Source organism: Arvicola amphibius, chromosome 2, assembly GCF_903992535.2.
Source record: "Arvicola amphibius chromosome 2, mArvAmp1.2, whole genome shotgun sequence".
Taxonomy (NCBI): Eukaryota; Metazoa; Chordata; class Mammalia; order Rodentia; family Cricetidae; genus Arvicola; species Arvicola amphibius.
This window is the reverse complement of record NC_052048.2, coordinates 154,915,601-154,929,141: the sequence shown is the minus strand read 5'-3', so window position 1 is coordinate 154,929,141 and position 13,541 is coordinate 154,915,601. Positions and strand designations below refer to the sequence as shown.

At 42.8% G+C, this 13,541-nt stretch overlaps 1 protein-coding gene across 1 annotated transcript in view; it reads left to right on the top strand.

Annotated features, from left to right (window-relative positions):
- Slc25a13 (solute carrier family 25 member 13) overlaps nt 1-13,541 on the top strand; it is a 186,020-nt gene that overhangs the window by 86,985 nt on the left and 85,494 nt on the right. The gene's annotated exons all lie outside the window — the stretch shown is intronic.

The following is a 13,541-nucleotide window of genomic DNA, read 5'->3' as shown; positions in this document are numbered from 1 at the left end:
TGCACACTCTATAGGCCCCCAGCTTGTATGCAGAGTGGTCAGCTGTGCACACTCTATAGGTCCCAGCTTGTATGCAAAGCGGTCAGCTGTGCACACTCTATAGGCCTCCAGCTTGTATGCAGAGCGGTCAGTTGTGCACACTCTATAGGTCGCAACTTGTATGTGGAACAGTCACTTGTGCACACTCTATAGGCTTCCAGCTTTTATGCGGAGTAGTCAGCTGTGCACACTCTATAGGTCCCAGCTTGTATGCGGAGCGGTCAGCTGTGCACACTCTATAGGTCCCAGCCTTCCCCCTTGGTTTAATAAATACTGTGCTCTATTTAAGCAAATGTGTGTTCCGTATAAACCACCGCATTGCTGGAGCATCTCACTCTATAGCTTCAATCTGATGATCTGCATGTCAGACTCACCGAGGTGGTGGCTGGCCAGGGTGACAAAGCTTGTATCTTCTTGTCTGTACTTTGTTTATGGATTTCACAAATGCAGGATTGAACAGCAGGGACACAAAGCCTACTTTCTGCATGCCTATTTCTCATTTTTGGGGAAGGGTTTCAGATGACCCGGGGGCCACATAACTTACTCCCATTGAACTAATGCAGGCATGATTGCTATTTATTTATGCTCAATTCTTTCATCTCCACTTCATGAATAATTTTATGTATATATATTTATATATTTTTTGAGACAGGTGGCCTTAGTGGAACTTAGAGCTTGCAATATATAACAGGCTGGCCTTGAACTCACAGAGAACCATCTACCGGTGCCTCATAAGTGCTAGTATTAAAGGCAAATATGTGTATTTTCATCAATCTCTTCACATTCCTCTACTTTCATCTCTTAAACCAAAACTTTAATTATATGTATGCTAATTTATAAGCAGATTTTAATGTTAACTGATATTGTTAAGAAGCATCCTAGAGCTGGGCGGTGGTGGCGCACGCCTTTAATCCCAGCACTCGGGAGGCAGAGGCAGGTGGATCTCTGAGTTCGAGGCCAGCCTGGTCTACAAGAGCTAGTTCCAGGACAGGCTCTAGAAACTACAGGGAAACCCTGTCTCGAAAAACCAAGAAAAAAAGAAGCATCCTAGAAGCCTGGCGGTAGTGGCAGACACCTTTAATCAAGGCACTTGGGAGGCAGAGGCAAGCAGATCTCTGAATTGGAGGCCAGCCTGTTCTACAGGATGAGTTTAGGACAGCCAGGGCTACACAGAGAAATCCTGTCTCAAAAAGCAGAAACAACAGCAACAATAACAAAAGAATTTGTTATTTGATCAACAGCAACAAGAAAAGTAACTAATACCCTACTTTTATGGTTGGGTGCATGTTTCATTATGTTTCATTACATTTCAATGCATGTTCATATAGTCATTACGATTTTAGTTTCCTCTTCGTCTAGGTAGCTTCCAATGGCTCTGACCTCTGGTAAAAGTCTAGGATCGTTGTCAGATCCAGAATTTCAATAGGAAAGTGCCGCATATTGAGAAATGCCTTACAGAACCTGGCAAGCAGCCCCAGGCCTCCACTTGAGTATCAAGTAGAGTCTCAGTGAAGCAGGCATGGCTAGGTTTATGTTTCAGAAGGATCGTGCTGCTTGCTCATGGGATATCAAATGGAGAAAAACATAACCAAGAGATGGCCACTAGTTGGCCACTTTCTAGTTTGAGATTGAAAAGGCTGTGGCCCAAGCTGATAGTAAGTATGATGGGATAAGTAAGCAGATTCAAGAGGAAAAAGAGACAGCCTGACAAGATTCAGCAACTTAGTGGTCAGAAGATAGTGAAGGCTGAGTAGAACTCAAGGTTGGCTCCTGGGTCTAGGCTTGGGCATGTGCCAGGATAGTGGTGGATTACTGAGATCTTCAAAAAAATCTATCTACCTGTCTCTCTGTCTCTCTCTGTCTGTCTGTCTATTCTTCTCTATCTATTACCTCCCAGACCACAATTTCCCCTCCCTCTTCTTCCATGCCCTTCCCCCTAGTTCCTCTTTCTCCCAGATCCACTCTTTCTTTGTTTCCTTTCAGTAAAGAGCTGGCTTCACAGGATTATCAACCAAACATGGCATACAAATTGCAGTAAGACTGGGCACATACCATAGCAAGACTGGACGAGGCAGCCTAGTAGGAGGAAAAGGGTCCCAAGAGCAGGAAAAAGAGTCAGAGACAGTCCTCACGTCTTCTGTTAGGAGTCCCACAAGAGCACCAAGCTACATAACCGTAATGTGCAGAGAACCTAGGTCAGACCCATGTATATAGGCTCTATGATTGACGCTTCAGTCTTTGTGAGCCCCTATGACTCCTGGTTTGTTGGTGTTATGAGTTGTGTTCTTGACCCCTACTGAGATGGTTTTACAGAGGCAGGCAGTCTTTCGTGTACATTAGCCATTCACACATTCCGTGTGCTGACTCTGTGTCGCCTTTTTAGTTCTTGAGAGCTCAGATGGGGCTCCTACCTGCATAGATTGGGCCTTTTTGAAGGAATTCTGCCCCTCATTTTATGGAGTAGGGATGTGTTCTGTATCTACAGACTTGCCTCTTACTGCTTTAGAAAAGTGTTGTTAAAACCTCAGCTGTCCTGGATGGGTAGAAAAGCCAGATTCTATTATCAGGAGATGGGCTAGCTGACTGGAGGGGCCTGACATGGGTACTTACTTGTCTTATTCAAGCCTTTGTTTTATCAGATGAGGGTGATGGCACTCTAGAGACATAAATTCCACTTGGTAAAGCAGGAAACAGAGTGTAGGAGGCAGAGCTGAGTCCGTGCCCAGACTGACTGTCACATTGGAAAGAGTCCCTATGCTTAGATCACATCGGTCAGATGCTAGAACATGGGCACACGGGTGCTTTTACGTGTGTTGTTGTAACTGAATCAGATTGCTCGGTATTTTAGCTTGTGGGATTCACCCAGATCTGACCAGCCACATAGAACAGCTAAGGCCTTTCTTCTGTATAGAAATAGATCTTGGGTGTTCACATTCCGAGCCTAAGAGTGGTTGTAAGTCTGCTGCTTCCAGATCTGTGGTTGCCACATATCCCTGCAGAAGCCAGGGAGGGATTCTCTGCTGCTAGTCATCTGTGGCCTTGGCTTTCTAGAGATCATTACTTAGGGCTGGCTGCAATGTCTGTCACGGTATCCTGCTGTAACGCAAAAATGTCAGCACAAAAGCCTACTTCTGTTGAAAAAGAAATTGTTCTGTGTCACCATCACCAAGCCAAACATGATTTCACCCATGGCAGCATCAAATTCTCAAGCTTTGGTATTAAGGAGCTGGAAAATGGCCACTTGCAGAACTTCCCCTTTGTTCCCCAACTTGACCTTAGGGGTCAATATCATGATCACAAGTTCTTTGTGTTTGCGGCATGTGAATGTTTTCATTGATTGTGAGTTGATCCTGACAACATATGTAATGCATGTTGGTACTGTTTACTTCTTCAGAGACATGTGGAGTGCAGTAAACTGACACGGTCTACCCCGGCGCTCAGAAGACTAATTGTCACTTGGGTGGTTAGACTCCATCTTTCATACACTCTCTACATCGGGGACTGAGGAAATCGAGGTTCAGTGTGCTGTTGTGTCCAGGGTTGGTCAGCCTATGCTCCTGTTGAACTGCCTTTACAGTAATACCCCTCGAGCATGGACATTTCGTCTAGCGTCTCCCCAGCTGTTAGCCACTGAGAAATTCAGCAGTAATCCAGAAGAGCAAGGAAACATAGAGGAACGCTGGACTTGTTTTCCATGATAGTGTGGCTATATGTGCAGAGAATTAGGCAACACTGTTCTAAGGGCTCTTATTGAAGGTCCAACTCAAAAACTAGGCACAGAATTCCCCCATGTGCTCTTGAACACTCACCACGTGGCAGAATGTGTGAATTATGGGAAAGCGTGAAGGCTGGAAATGCCTTCACTCTCTACATATTCATTGCTCAGTTCCATTTGTACTCCATTTTAAAATTGTGCATCTGGGAAGTGAAGATACGGCTAAGTGGGCAAGAATGTGTGAGGATGACAGTCTGAACTCACATCCCATGCGTGAAAAGGCACGTGGAGCTACGCATGTGCCTGCAACCCCCGTGTGGTAGGGGCGTGGAGCTATGCATGTGTCTGCAACCCCAGTGTGGTAGGGGCAGAGACCAGAGGATCAAGAGCTCGATGGCTAGCAGCTTAGGTACAGGTTCAATGAGAGACTTTGCTCAGAGGAAGAAGTAGGGAACAGTAGAGCTGGGCTCCTGAAGCCTCTGACCTGCACAAGCACATTCACAGGCATGTACACACATGCCATACATATGTACATACATGCATATACATATGTATATCCTTATTTTCATATTAGCATAGAATTATGAAAATTTTGGAACTACTTATACATTTTTTATACATTTTCTTCTTTGTTTTCATAAGCAGTCACCTTCATTTTGTCTACAGTTTTCTACCACCATTCCTTTTTAGTTTTCTTGACTCTGTTTTATTAAAATTATATATGATTTCATATATACACTTAATATATATAGCATATATATAAATTGTATATTTTAAGTTTTGAAAACACAAAAGTACAAATGAACCAGGCTTGGCTTTTGTGTTATCTTCAATGGTCTTTGCTTAGCTCAAGAGAATCTGCTGTTTGTTTTGGAGACCTTTGGTTGTGTTCTAAAGCACAAACTTCCATGTCTAAACAGAGGTGAAAAGAATTTTTTACATTCAAAATATGCCTACTAGAAAATTGGATATTATTAAGGAAATGACAGGCCTGGAACTATTAGAAACATGAATTCAGATCCAGAGCAGTTTAACCCCCATATATGTTGGCTTTTTTTCTGTACAGGTAGCAATTTTGAAGTTTCACTTTTTCTTTAAAGTAGTCTGAATGGGTGTGTTGAAGTATTTGGAATCCACTAAATAAAAGCCTGTTACAGTAATCATCATTTGGCAGAGTAGAGCGAACAGAAAACCTTCTCTGTTGCTTAAGCAGAAGGGCCTTAGGTGACAGAGGCCCTGTCCCCTCTGTCTAACCCTTACCCCTAATCTCACTTATAGCAAATGTGTCCCTTGCCTATACCATTATAAGTATTCATCTCAGAGGCATGCCTTCTTTTCAGCTCCTTGAATTTTATGGGAGGTGGTGGGAGGTGAGACAGGGTTTCTCCGTGTAACAGTCCTGGCTGTCTTGGAACTCACTCTGTAGACAAGGCTGGCCTCAAACTCAGAGATCCAGCTGCCTCTGTCTCCCGAGTGCAGAGATTAAAGGTGTGCACCACCACTACCTGACTTCTTGGGGTTTGCTTGCTTGTTTTTGTTTGTTTGTCTCTTCTAAGGCCTTTAATTTGATTTTCTGTACTCAGTTTAAGTATTAATTTGATCTTTGTTGCCTCTTCTACTTGTGTATTAAGGGATAATCACATCTCTTTCTAAAACTATTATTTTCTTCTTTTTTAAAAAAGTTAGACTTCCTTTCAAAAGAAACAGCTCGTTAAGATGATGACTTGAGTCAGGTTGTGGTAGCACACATCTTCCACCCCAGCATACACGCAGGGACAGGAGAATTCCAAGTGAGATGGACAGACGGACACACAGCATGCACTCAGCACAAAGTTTTCCTTCTGTTTCTTCTGACTTTCAAACATTGTGACTTGCCCAGATTTATACTTCTGTGGGTATTTTCAGCTTTTTTTTTTTTTTTTTATGTAGAAAGCACAACTTTTGCTCTTAGCATAAACTCTCTGCTTGGTGTTTCTCATCATGGTCAATTGCTGCATCTATTTCTGCTTAAATCGTTTTTAACTCTACTGTCTCCACCATGATCCTAGGTGAGCATTCTTTTTCTTTTTTAATGACTTACTTTTTTTATTTTATGTGGATTGGTATTTTGGCTACATTTATGTCTGTATGAAAATGTCAGATCCTGTTGAGCTGGATTACAGACAGTTGTGAGCTCCCATGTGGGTGCTGGGAATTGAACCTTGGGTCTTCTGGAAGAACAGCCAGTGCTCTTAACCTCTTAGCCCTCTCTCCAGTCCCTAGGTGAGTTTTCTTTTGAGATATAGGCTGCTTTGTTTTTTTATAGCATCCAAATCATCGTGTGTGTGTGTGTGTGTGTGTGTGTGTGTGTGTGTGTGTTTTGAGGGGGATAAAAAAGTCCCTTTTCTAACTGAGATGACTCCCCAAGTTCCCTCAAAGCTTTTCATCAGTTCTGTTTCCTTAGGAGGGTGCAAGTCAGTTTATAATCCCGCCATGATTTTCTCCAAGACAGTAGCGAGGTATCTCAGTGTTGGAGTCAAACAGTCCTCACTGTGGACCTAAGCTCAGCTGCTGTGTGACTTTGCACTAGTCCCTTAGCCACCCCAAGCTTCCAGTGTGTCTCTGTAAAGTGAAGACAATGTTTATTTCCAGAGTTATTCCAAGGCTTCAATAAAACATGGTCTCAACCTCAGGCCTGCAGTGTGTGTTTAGTGCTCGGCTATTACTATGAACATGTTACTATGGTCATGTGTTCATCTTCCTGAGCGGTGGTTCAGATGACTCTGTAGCAGCACTGTTCTGGAGTGGAAAGAACAGTGCAGGTGTTTAAGCCCCTCGCCTCAGCAGAATCAAAGCTACCACTTATCAAACGTCTGTCATGCACGACCTAAACAGCAGGCCGTGGAGAAAGCCTTGGGGTCTAAAACATTACCTGGTTCCCCCAGCTCTCCCCAGTAGCAGTGTCATGGTGCATTATATTCTGCTGTCTATCAAAGGAAATCCCTCCCCTCTATCAAAGGAAAATGAAATCTGTGACAGGTGTCCCTTCACTCCTGACACTTGCTTGTGCGGGGCATCTTGTTTCATTCCTCAGTAGTTGTGTGTGTGTGGTGTTGGTGTATCGTGCTGTAACCTATCCTTGGGTCTTCATTTCATTGATTTTCTTTTTAAAAGAAACACAGAGAGCCAGCGTGGCCCCTTCTCTGGATTTTAAAACCTGCCAGTTATTTAACCTTTAAATGGTTCAGTACAGCGATCACTTCTCTCACTGCTTCTCATTTCCCTTCACTTAGGGAATGAGTGTTATTGTCTATGTTCTTCATTCCACTTTTGTCCCTTCTGGAATACATATGGGAAACACCAACCTCTTGGTGGCCCTTACATATGTGTTGTATGCTGTTTTTACTATTTTTGGGTTTTTTTTGGGGGAGGGTCTGTTCCCCAACTCCAAAATAATTCACACAGGGAAACTTATTCTTAGTTATGAATGCCCAGCCTTAGCTTGGCTTGTTTCTTGCCAGCTTTTCTTATATTAACTTAAATTATCCTGACTACCTTTTGCCTCTGGGCTTTTATCTTTTTCTATTTCTGTATATCTTTCTTTCCTTCTTACTCTATGACTGGCAGGGTGGCTGACCCCTGATATCCTTCTTTCCTTGTTCTCTTGCTCTTCTTCTTCCTCGTATATAGACAGAAAGTTCTCTCCTGCCCAGTCCCACAACCATTCAGTCCCAAATAAACATACAGAGGCTTATATTAAGTATAAACTGTTTGAACTATTAGCTCAGGCTTATTATTAAATAGCTCTTACAACTTAAATTAACACACAATTCTTGTCAGTGTTTAGCCACATGGCTTGGTACCTTTTTTTAGTGCAACATTTTCATCTTGTTTTCTCTGCATCTGGCTGGCAACTGGCTTTCTGCCTTTCCTCTTCCAAGAATTCTCTTAGTCTGGTCACCCCTCTTATAGTTCCTGTTGGCCAGTCAGTGTTTTATTAAACCAATACAAGTGGCAAATCTTTACAGATTTATTCCATAAGAGTTCCCCCTTTTGTCTTTCCAAAACAAGACACTGAATCTAATCTTGTTTAGCATGTTTTCTGGCTATTGCCCATAATAACTTGTAAACAACACACTAAACAAAGACTAACGTACATAATCCATTTGGGCGGGGGGATATGGCCATAGTTTTCTAGACTACTTCCTGCTGACTGGGGCCACTGGCAATCTTATGGGGACACAAAGAAAATTTAGGATTATGGTCAAGTCATGACTGGAGTATTCTGTGAGGCTGGATCATCTCAACCAGCAGTCTTGAAGCTGTAATGGATGTAGAACTCAGATGAAACTGCAACAGAGGTGCTCTAAAAATGTTGGAACATCTGGGCCATCCGCTTTTATTGGAGATTTTTTAGGAGGTCTTCCTTGATCAAACCTTATTTTTCTTAACTCCGAATGAATCCACAGCCTTTCATTTCCTGTGGAAACAAAAACAAAACCTCTTCTGCAAATTAACATATCTTTTGACTTAAATTTTGAAGTCAAGGCATTTTCAAAATATATAGGTTGGATTATTCCAGCAGCATTTATAATCAGTTCCTTCCTCAGCAGTCAAACAATTTAAAGACAACACAATAACATATAGTATCCAGTTTTCTGTGTATTTTTCATCTTTATGTGGCTTTCTTTTTTATTTATTTTATTTTTAATTTTTGGTTTTTGGAGACAGAGTTTTTTTTTGTGTATCCTTGGCTGTCCTGGAACTCAACTCTGTAGATCAGGCTGGCCTTGAACTCACAGAAATCTGCCTAATTCTACCTTCCTAGTTCTGGGATTAAAGGTGTGTGCCACCATGCCCAACTACTCTACTTTTTTTTAAAGGACTTCCTCTATCCTTTTTCTTTTCTTTCCCAAGCCTATGGATATTTTTAAACACACTGTACACTGTTTAGATTTTTTTCATCTGAATCTACCTTTATTGTGTATCTGTAATTATTTTCTAACCAGGTGAGTTTTTAATCTGCTGGGCCCTATGGCTAGGTTAGAACGGCAGCTTTGGCAGCTGACTCCACCTTATTCCTTAGCTTTTTGAGACCCTAACTTCATGCTGGAGGTACTGGTGGGAGCCAGATTTATCGCCACAACTCTGTGGAGTTTCTAAGTCCATGCTACCACCAAGGAACCTGATGCTGGCTGCTCATAAATACCATTTAAGTGTTTCATTGCAGAGATTTCTAAAAGAGCTGTGAGTATTTTGCCCTAACATTGAGTCAGGAAACCTTTCTGGAAAGGATCCGCGCCTCTGCTTGCTGCCAGCAAACAGCCTGCCAGAGAAAAGACAGTTACCAAAACATTGTGCTTGACTCTGTTGTTGTCTGTCTAGAATCTTTTTTTTAAAGCTTTCTCAGGCTTTATGTGGAAATTCCTGCCAAACGTTTGGACACCATTTGTAGGCAGAAGTAGTTTCTGACCTGCTCAGTCCCACAACTGTTCAGACCCAGCTAAACACACAGAGGCATGTATTAATTATAAATTGTTTGACCCATTAGCTCAGGCTTATTATTGACTAGTTCTTACAATTTAAATTAATGCATAACTCTTCTTTATATTTAGTTACATGGCTTGGTACGTTTGCTCATTGTAGCATTCTCACCTTGCTTCCTCTGCATCTGGCTGGTGACCAGAGAATACTTCCAAAAATTTTCCTAGTTGGTCCCCTCTTCCCAGTACTTCCTCTGTGGCTATTGGCCAATCAGTGCTTTATTTAAAGCAATATGAGTGACAAATCTTTGTAGTATACAAAAGCATTATCCCACAGCACTCATTTCTCCTTCTGTTAATACTCTTTGCCTGCCATCCCCGCCTGCCCTTGTTCCTACCTCTCTATTGGCCATTTATCTCATTATTTGGATCATGGGGTGTTTTAGGGAGGCAGAGTACACAGAGTACACAGCTTCACAGAGTTAAACCAAAAGTCACATACCTGAAAATAATATTCCACAACTCAAATGTGTCAGATATTCTTTAGTAACTACAGAGATAACAACAAAGGATTTGAGTCACTGTGTCCTGGGTAACAAGCCTGGCCGTTTACTTAAAAGCTAGTACACTCTTGAGTTTAGCATTGTAGAATTGCCTGTATGTTTGGCCATACATGCTTCCCCCCTTTTTTTTCTTCTGTCAAGGGTCTTAAGACTGAGAGGAGAGCAGACACGAGAGAGGAAACATCTCTCCTTGCAAGGTTCTTTTGCCTTGCATGGTTGTCCTGGACCATGCAGTAAGCGTATCTAGGTTACACATGAGGACACTGCCTCAGTTGTGGGGGTGGGGGCAGATCCTGCCTTTAGTAATCTATGTTACGTGGAAGGAGTGGCCAAACCTTCCCACTGAGGCAACTTCACTGGGAGAGCTTTAATGTCTCCAGTTTGTAGGAGTTGCTAAAAATGAACTCTCAGTTTGCTAATCAGAGTTTACGGGGTTTGTTTTTTGCCTGCTAGCAGCTCATCAATTGACTCTATGTAGGCAGTGAAGGAAGCAATATTATTTATTCCCTTCTTAGATACGTCCCCACCACAAACACGTCCCCACCACAAACACATCCCCTCTTCTGTGGTGTGGTCATGGGCCCTCCCCATCCTTTGGCATCTGTTTTTCTCTTTGCCATTCCAGACAAGCTGGTTTTTGTAATCTGGGTTTCTGCTCTGTGAGATGCTTTGGCTGTGGTGTGTGATGCGGATTTTGGGATGACAGCCTTTGGGTCCTTAAGACTATGTTTTAACTAGGAAAATGGAAGATGACTGAAGGTGCTACTGCTGTTGCTGGGAGTAACCGTGGCTTTCAGTGTTTGCGGTGGGTCTGAGGACTGCTCATTTGCTTTCAGCTGAATACTTACTATGTTTTCTACTCTCTATAGAATACCTGCTGTGGTCATTTCTCACTGCAGGTGCTGAGCAGTTCATTCCTTGCCCTGAATTGGAGAATCTTGGCTAGACAACTCCATTTTTGTTAATTTAGTTGGCTTTATGGACAGCCTATCACTGGTAATGTCCATCACATGAGTGCCCACTGTACACCACCACAACAGAAGTAGGAGAAAACATAAGCAGAACATGGTGCCTCGTCCATGGCAGGAAAGCCAATAATATCAATGCTATTTCTGATATAGGGTGAAATATTATCTCATAACATGTTCATGTCTGGAACCACATGGCAGGGCACTAATTTTTAATACAGAGGCCAAGTTGGGTTTTTCAGTAAAATAGTGGGCCTACATGGCAAAGATGTGGTTCTGGGTAGCTCGCCAAGAGTCCTGAGCACCTTGCCTTGGAGATGAGTCTCTCTAGATGATACAGCCTATCAGGTCTGTCTGTCGAGGAAAGAGCAGGCTGGATCTGTAACTTTGCAAGGTGGACTGCTGCGCTCAGAGACGGACAGTGAGGGTCACAGAGACATTTAAGCCATGTCTGAGGAGGCACTGAACCACTGCTGTTAAGAGAGAAAAGGAAAAGATGCCCTTGAATGAACTTTTAAAGGCCCAGAGAACACAATTTGGTAACTGGTTTACACTCTGGAGAAAAGAAGCTTGGAGAATTGAAAATGACAGCTTTTCAGGTGATGTCACCAGGAAACCAACATGCCAATATAATTAAGCTTTGAACCTAGAAAAGGGACCAGAGCTGAGTACTGGGTGGGGGACATTAATAGTGGGGTTAGTGATGTGTAATTTTATGACCTTTATAAGATACATATAGGGTATATTCTTAGAAATTCTGGTAGAGCAGGCGGGAGTGGGAGATTTGGAGGTAGACAGCAATCTTAGTTCATAAGAAATCTTTGACAGATTGTGGCAGCTGCTCTTAGAGCAGCAGCACCTGAGGATGGGGCTGACTGACGCTTTCAGGAAAGGTTAAGTGCAGGCCTCTGAAAGAATCTGGGCCCCTGAAGAGGCTTTCCTCGGGGTCTTTCTGTACCAAAACTGGCAGATACCATAGCTAAGAGGAAGCTCAAATAAGATAACGACTCTTTCCCTACAATTAATTATTTAATATTTTTTATGGTTTTTTAATTGAGCTATATATTTTTCTCCGCTCCCCTTCCTTTCTCCCTCCTCTACAGTAATGAAAACAGCCTGGTATTGTCATAAAAACAGACAGGAGGACCAATGGAATCGAATCAAAGACCCGGATATTTATCCACACACTTACAAACACCTGATTTTGGACAAAGAAGCAAAGAATATAATTATTTAATCTTTAAAATTCCAGTGTTTATGTTGTTTTGGACATATAGAAAACTAGACAGTGAAGCAGAACTCATGACGTTATTCATCACCTGTATCTTATCATTATTAATATTTTGTCAGTGTGTCTCCTCCTCTCGGCCATGTGTTGTCAAGGAAAGGCCATAGACTGCTTCACAGCATCATCAGATTCTTGTCAATTCACATTGCAGTGACTCATAAGAACAATCAGTGTTTATATAACTGTGTCATTATGTTACTAAAGCTAAGAGATGCCTTCCTTACTAATGAAACCTCCCTTCGAAATAACCTGAACTCCTTGATGGTCTTCTGGTGAAACTTAATCATGCCGATTAACTTTCTGAAGTCCATATGGGAGATGAGCAGTGTCCTGAAGAAGGTGATAACATGCTCTCTTCAGAAAGGATGCTTTTGCCATGTGGGGAGAAGTGAGCTTCTGTAGGGAGCCATGTTTGGTTTTCATGCCTCAACTTACCTCCTGGGAACAGCAGTAGAGAGCTATGATTCTGGAGTTTGGTCGTGTGAGATGTATAACCAAATGCATCGCCACAGCTTTGCCTCCCATGATTCACAAACTGTCCAGCCTCTTACTCTAGAACATAGGGCTCTATGTGGCGTCTGTTTTGACCTTCCTAGCCATGGGTGGAGGAGTCACCAGCAGCAGCTGGGAAGATGGACTAGCATGTGCAGACAACCAGCCTCAAATACCAGTAGTGCTCTTTCACTGTTGTTACAAACACTTGCATGTTGGCACGTGTTCAGGATTGCCTGTCTTTGACATAAGAGGCTGATGCTCCCTTGTGTGTCCTCCTCATATCCACATCACCTAAGCTGGGTCTGCCCAGGACCTTGAAGCTGCCAAACTTCATTCCTATTGTCATTTTCTATGTATCTCAGATTCTAGAAGAAAGGAAACTGATTTAATTCCTTCGACTTTTATTTTCTCCTCCTCCCCCTTGTCTTCCTTCTCCTTTCCTACCTTCTCTTCCTTCTTTTGAAACAGGGTGTAGTGCTTTGCGTGAGAATGACCCCCAGAGGCTCATGTGTTTGAATGCTTGGTCCCCAGTTCCTGGCACTTTTCAAAAGGTTAGGAAGTGTGGCCCCAGTGGAGGAGTCGCTGGGGGTGGCTTTGAGGTTCTAAGGCCCCATTTCTCTCTCTGCCTGCTGCCTAAATGGCTACTGCTCTGGTTCAGTGCTTAACTGTTAGAGGCCAACCCTCTGAAGCCACAAACAGGCCCCCAATTCAATGCTTTCTTTTATAAGAGTCTCTTGGTCATGCTTCCTCTTCACAACATTAGAACAGTAACTAAGACAAAGACTTCTCATGTAGCTTAGGTTGACACCAGAGCCATGATGTGCCATGTGGGACCATCTTTCAGCTCTGTCTTGCTGCCTCTGCTTCCCTAGTGCTGAGATCACGGAAAAGAGCCACCTCATCTGGCTCTGATTCCAGTGGGCATAAGGTTTAAAGCAGAGTATACTTTCTCCGATTTATATCACCGACCTGAGAAACGTTCTTTCTTTCAAAGGAAACTGTAGTTTAGGG